We start from the raw sequence: 7,214 nt of genomic DNA, 5'->3' as shown, positions 1-7,214 counted from the left end.
CCGACTCCATGCGGCGATTGGAGCTCTGGGCCGGTTTTGGGGAAGATGAAGAAGCCGCCACCGGATTGTTTTTTTAGTGTTGTAACAATTAACAACTCGGAATGTTTTCAGAATGGCTCATGGAAATTCAGTCTTCTATGGATGAAAGTCACCGCCGGATTGTTGGGGGGTGTTTTGTTTCTGAGGGTATTAGTGGGCTGTTGGAGGATGTTGGGGAGAGGAGCAAGCAGTAATAATACGACCCAAGTGAATTTCATGAGGTGGAAAGGCTGGATGAAGGCTTGCAGCGAGGAGAGCTCCTGTTCGGCGCCTTAGGCGCGCCCGAACAGGTGGCTGATGCCCACTGTAGCTCCTTTTTGGGTTGGCCCGTGATGGCAATGTTGGGGAACGTAGTAATTTCAAAAATTTCCTACGCACACACAGGATCATGGTGATGCATAGCAACGAGAGGGGGAGTGTTGTCTATGTACCCTCGTAGGCTGTAAGCGAAAGCGTTATCAACGCGGTTGATGTAGTCGTACACCTTCACGATCCGTCCTGGTCAAATACCGAACGTACGGCACCTCCGCGTCCAGCACACGTTCAGCTCGATGACGTCCTCGCCTTCTTGATCCAGCAAGAGGGGCGAAGTAGTAGATGAGTTCCCGGCAGCACGACGGCGTGGTGACGGTGTTGGTGAAGAACAATCTCCGCAGTGCTTCGCCTAAGCACTACGAAAACTATGACGGAGGATAAACTAGAGGGGACGGGGTAGCCGGCACACGGCTTGGTGTTTCTTGATGTGTCTTTGGTGCTAACCCTGCCCCTCTATTTATATGTTGAGCCCTGGGGTCGAAACTTGGAGCAAAAGCCTCCTCAAAGTCAGTTTTGCCCGAAAGGCAAGAGTCCCACTCGGACTCCAGGACCAAACGCCACACTCCTTGTCGTCTGACCCAGGGCCAGACGCCAGGGTCTCCGGCGTTTGGGCCCCTGGCCTCCGCAAAACTCCTTTTGCACCGACTTATAGCCCCGTGGGCCTGACCCCTTGGCCTAACCATATCATCCAATATATGAATCTTTACCTCCGGACCATTTCGGAGCTCCTCGTCATGTCTGTGATCTCATCCGGGACTCTGAACAATATTCGGTTACCAACATACATAACTCATAAATACTATATCGTCTACGAACGTTAAGGGTGCGGACCCTACGGGTTCGAGAACTATGTAGACATGACCGAGACACTTCTCTGATCAATAACCAATAGCGGAACCTGGATGCCCATATTGGCTCCTACATATTCTACGAAGATCTTTATCAGTCGAACCGCATAACAACATACGTTGTTCCCTTTGTCATCGGTATGTTACTTGCCCGAGATTCGATCGTCGGTATCTTAATACCTAGTTTAATCTCGTTACCGGCAAGTCTCTTTACTCGTTCTGTAATACATCATCCGGCAACTAACTCATTAGTTACAATGCTTGCAAGTCTTATAGTGATGTGCATTACCGAGTGGGCCTAGAGATACCTCTCCGACAATTGGAGTGACAAATCCTAATCTCGAAATACGCCAACCCCACAAGTACCTTCGGAGACACCTGTAGAGCACCTTTATAATCACCCAATTATGTTGTGACGTTTGGTAACACACAAAGTGTTCCTCCCGTAAACGGGAGTTGCATAATCTCATAGTCATAGGAACATGTATAAGTCATGAAGAAAGCAATAACAACATACTAAACGATCAAATGCCGAGCTAACGGAATGGGTCAAGTCAATCACATCATTCTCCTAATGATGTGATCCCGTTAATCAAATGACAACTCATGTCTATGGTTAGGAAACATAATCATCTTTGATCAACGAGCTAGTCAAGTAGAGGCATACTAGTGACACTATGTTTGTCTATGTATTCACACATGTATCATGTTTCCGGTTAATACAATTCTAGCATGGATAATAAACATTTATCATGATATAAGGAAATAAAAAATGACTTTATTATTGCCTCTAGGGAATATTTCCTTCAGTCTCCCACTTGCACTAGAGTCAATAATCTAGTTCACATCGCCATGTGATTTATCACATCACCATGTGATTAACACCCATAGTTCACATCGTCATGTGACCAACACCCAAAGGGTTTACTAGAGTCAATAATCTAGTTCACATCGCTATGTGATTAACACCCAAAGAATACTAAGGTGTGATCATGTTTTGCTTGTGAGAGAAGTTTAGTCTACGGGTCTGCCACATTCAGATTCGTATGTATTTTGCAAATTTCTATGTCAACAATGCTCTGCAAGGAGCTACTCTAGCTAATTGCTCCCACTTTCAAAATGTATCCAGATTAAGACTTCAAAGTCATCTGGATCAGTGTCAAAATTTGCATCAACGTAACCTTTTACGATGAACCTTTTGTCAGCTCCATAATCGAGAAACATATCCTTATTCCACTAAGGAAAATTTTGACCGCTGTCCAGTGAACTACTCCTAGATCACTATTGTACTCCCTTGCTAAACTCAGTGTAGGGTATACAATAGATCTGGTACACAACATGGCATACTTCATAGAAACTATGGTTGAGGCATAGGGAATGACTTTCATTCTCTTTCTATCTTCTATCCTGGTTGGGCTTTGAGTCTTTACTCAACGTCACACCTTGCAGCACAGGCAAGAACTCCTTATTTGTTTGTTCCATTTTGAACTAATTCAAAATAATGTCAAGGTATGTACTCATTGAAAAAACTTATCAAGCGTCTTGATCCATCTCTATAGATCTTGATGCTCAATGTGTAAGCAGCTTCATTGAGGTCTTTCTTTGAAAAACTCTTTTCAAACACTCCTTTATGCTTTCCAGAAAAATTCTACATTATTTCTGATCAACAATATGTCATTCACATATACTTATCAGAAATGATGTAGTGCTCCCACTCACTTTCCTATAAATACAGGCTTCACCGCAAGTCTGTAAAAAACCATATGCTTTGATCACTTTATCAAAGCATATATTCCAACTCCGAGATGTTTGCACCAGTCCATAGATGGATCGCTGGAGCTAGCTCACTTTGTTAGCACCTTTAGGATTGACAAAACCTTCTGGTTGCATCATATACAACTCTTCTTTAATAAATCCATTAAGGAATACAGTTTTGACATCCATTTTCCAGATTTCATAAAATGCGGCAACTGCTAACATGATTCAGACAGACTTTTAATCATCGATACGAGTGAGAAAATCTCATCGTAGTCAACACCTTGAACTTGTCGAAAACATTTTGCGACAATTCGAGCTTTGTAGATAGTAACACTACTATCAGCGTCCGTCTTCCTCTTGAAGATCCATTTATTCTTAATGACTCACCGATCATCGGGCAAGTCATTCAAAGTCCATACTTTGTTCTCATACATGGATCTCATCTCAAATTTCATGGCCTCAAGCCATTTCGCGGAATCTGGGCTCATCATCGCTTCCTCATAGTTCGTAGGTTCGTCATCGTCTAGTAACATGACTTCCAGAAAGGATTTCCGTACCACTCTGGTGCGGACCATACTCTGGTTGTCCTACGAGGTTCGGTAGTAACTTGATATGAAGTTTCATGATCATCATCATTAGCTTCCTCACTAATTAGTGTAGAGATCACTAGAACTGATTTCTGTGATGAACTACTTTCCAATTCGGGAGAAGGTACAATTACCTTATCAAGTTCTACATTCCTCTGATACGTCTCCAACATATCTATAATTTTTGATTGCTCCATGCTATACTATCTTCTGTTTTGGATGTTTATGGGCTTTATTAAACACTTTTATATCATTTTTGGGACTAACCTATTAACCCAGAGCCAAGTGCTAGTTTCTGTTTTTACCTTGTTTTAGAGTTTCGAAGAAAAGGAAAACCAAACGGAGTCCAATTGACCTGAAACTTCACGAAACCCATTTTTGGAAGGAAAGAAGCCCAGAAGACTTGAAGTGCACGTAAGGGAAGCTTCAAGGAGGCCACGAGATAGGGGGCGCTCCCACCCCCCTAGGGCGCGCCCTCCACCCTCGTGGGCCCCTCGTGCCCCCCCTGACGTACTTCTTCTGCCTATATATCTCCATATACCCTAAAAACATCCGAGAGCACAGTAGTGTTGGAAATATGCCCTAGAGGCAATAATAAAAGTATTATTATATTTCAATGTTCATGATAAATGTCTTTTATTCATGCTATAACTGTATTATCCGGAAATCGTAATACACGTGTGAATACTTAGACCACAATATGTCCCTGGTGAGCCTCTAGTTGACTAGCTCGTTGTGATCAACAGATAGTCATGGTTTCCTGACTATGGACATTGGATGTCGTTGATAACGGGATCACATCATTAGGAGAATGATGTGATGGACAAGACCCAATCCTAAGCATAGCATAAAAGATCGTGTAGTTCGTTTTGCTAGAGCTTTGCCAGTGTCAAGTATCTCTTCCTTCGACCATGAGATCGTGTAACTCCCAGATACCGTAAGAGTGCCTTGGGTGTATCAAACGTCACAACGTAACTGGGTGACTATAAAGGTGCATTACAGGTATCTCCGAAAGTATCTGTTGGGTTGACACGGATCGAGACTGGGATTTGTCACTCCGTATGACGGAGAGGTATCTCTGGGCCCACTCGGTAATGCATCATCATAATGAGCTCAATGTGACCAAGGTGTTGGACACGGGATCATGCATTACGGTACGAGTAAAGTGACTTGCCGGTAACGAGACTGAACAAGGTATTGGGATACCGATGATCGAGTCTCGGGCAAGTAACGTACCGATTGACAAAGGGAATTGCATACAGGGTTTGATCGAATCCTCGACATCGTGGTTCATCCGATGACAACATCGAGGAGCATGTGGGAGACATCATGGGTATCCAGATCCCGCTATTGGTTATTGACCTGAGAGCGTCTAGGTCATGTCTGCATGTCTCCCGAACCCGTAGGGTCTACACACTTAAGGTTCGGTGACGCTAGGGTTATTAGGAAGACTAGTATGTGACTAACGAATGTTGTTCGGAGTCCCGGATGGGATCCTGGACGTCACGAGGAGCTCTGGAAGGGTCCAGAGGTAAAGATTTATATATGGGAAGTTGTCAAACGGACACCGGGAAGTTTCGGGGTCATACCGGTATTGTACCGGGGCCACCGGAAGAGTTCCGGGGGTCCACCGGGAGGGGCCACCCCTCCCGGGGGGCCACATGGGCTGCGTGGGGCAGGGAGCCAGCCCCTGGTGGGCTGGCCGCACCCCCTCCCTTGGGCCCATGCGCCTAGGGTTGAGGGGGGAACCCTAGAGGGGGCGCCCCCTTGGCTTGGGGGGCAAGCCACCCTCTCCCCCTCTCCCCTTGGCCGCCGCACCCCCCCTAGATGGGTTCTAGGGGGCCGGCCCCCTTCTCCCTTCCCCCTATAAATAGAGGGGTGAGGGGAGGGCAGCCGAACCACCCTCCAAGGCGCAGCCCTCCCCTCCCAACACCTCTCCTCCTCCGTTGTGTGCTTGGCGAAGCCCTATCGGAGTACTGCCTCTCCACCATCACCACGCCGTCATGCTGCCGGTGGAGCTGTCTTCCTCAACCTCTCCTTCCCCCTTGCTGGATCAAGAAGGAGGAGACGTCTCCCGTCCCGTACGTGTGTTGAACGCGGAGGTGCTGTCCGTTCAGCACTTGGTCATCGGTGATTCGAATCACGTCGAGTACGACTACATCATCACCTTGCAAGCTTCCGCACGCGATCTACAAGTGGTATGTAGATGCAAACTCTCTCCCTTGACTCGTTGCTTAGATGAACTCATAGATGGATCTTGGTGAAACCGTAGGAAAAATTTTAATTTTCTGCAACGTTCCCCAACAGTGGCATCATGAGCTAGGTCTATGCGTAGTTCTCTTTGCACGAGTAGAACACAATTTTGTTGTGGGCGTGGATTTTGTCATCTTACTTGCCTCTACTAGTCTTTTCTTGCTTCGGCGGTATTGTGGGATGAAGCGGCCCGGACCAACCTTACACGTACGCTTACGTGAGACCGGTTCCACTGACTGACATGCACTAGTTGCATAAGGTGGCTGGCGGGTGTCTGTCTCTCCCACTTTAGTTGGAGCGGATTCGATGAAAAGGGCCCTTATGAAGGGTAAATAGAAGTTGACAAAATCACGTTGTGGTTATTCGTAGGTAAGAAAACGTTCTTGCTAGAACCCAATTGCAGCCACGTAAAAGATGCAACAACAATTAGAGGACGTCTAACTTGTTTTTGCAGCGATTGATCATGTGATGTGATATGGCCAAAAGTTGTGATGAATGATGAATTGTGATGTATGAGATCATGTTCTTTGTAATAGGATTCACGACTTGCATGTCGATGAGTATGACAACCGGCAGGAGCCATAGGAGTTGTCTTTATTTTTGTATGACCTGCGTGTCATTGAATAACGCCATGTAAACTACTTTACTTTATTGCTAAACGTTAGTCATAGAAGTAGAAGTAGTCGTTGGCGTGACAACTTCATGAAGACACGATGATGGAGATCATGGTGTCAAGCCGGTGACAAGATGATCATGGAGCCCCGAAGATGAAGATCAATGGAGCTATATGATATTGGCCATATCATGTCACAACTATATAATTGCATGTGATGTTTATTATGTTTATGCATCTTGTTTACTTAGGACGACGGTAGTAAATAAGATGATCCCTTATAAAAACTTTAAGAAGTGTTCTCCCCTAACTGTGCACCGTTGCTACAGTTCGTCGCTTCTAAGCACCACGTGATGATCGGGTGTGATGGATTCTTACGTTCACATACAACGGGTGTAAGACAGTTTTACACAGCGAAAACACTTAGGGTTAACTTGACGAGCCTAGCATGTGCAGACATGGCCTCGGAACACGGAGACCGAAAGGTCGAACACGAGTCGTATGGAAGATACGATCAACATGAGAATGTTCACCAACGATGACTAGTCCGTCTCACGTGATGATCGGACACGGCCTAGTCGACTCGGATCGTGTAACACTTAGATGACTAAAGGGATGTCTAATCTGAGTGGGAGTTCATAATTTGATTAGAACTTTATTATCATGAACTTAGTCTGAAACCTTTGCAAATATGTCTTGTAGATCAATGGCCAACGCTAATGTCAACATGAACTTCAACGCGTTCCTAGAGAAAACCAAGCTGAAAGATGATGGCAGCAACTATACGGACTGGGTTCGGAA

Source organism: Triticum dicoccoides, chromosome 7A (genome assembly GCF_002162155.2).
Source record: "Triticum dicoccoides isolate Atlit2015 ecotype Zavitan chromosome 7A, WEW_v2.0, whole genome shotgun sequence".
NCBI lineage: Eukaryota > Viridiplantae > Streptophyta > Magnoliopsida > Poales > Poaceae > Triticum > Triticum dicoccoides.
The sequence above is the reverse complement of the archived record's forward strand: the minus strand, read 5'-3'. Positions refer to the sequence as shown.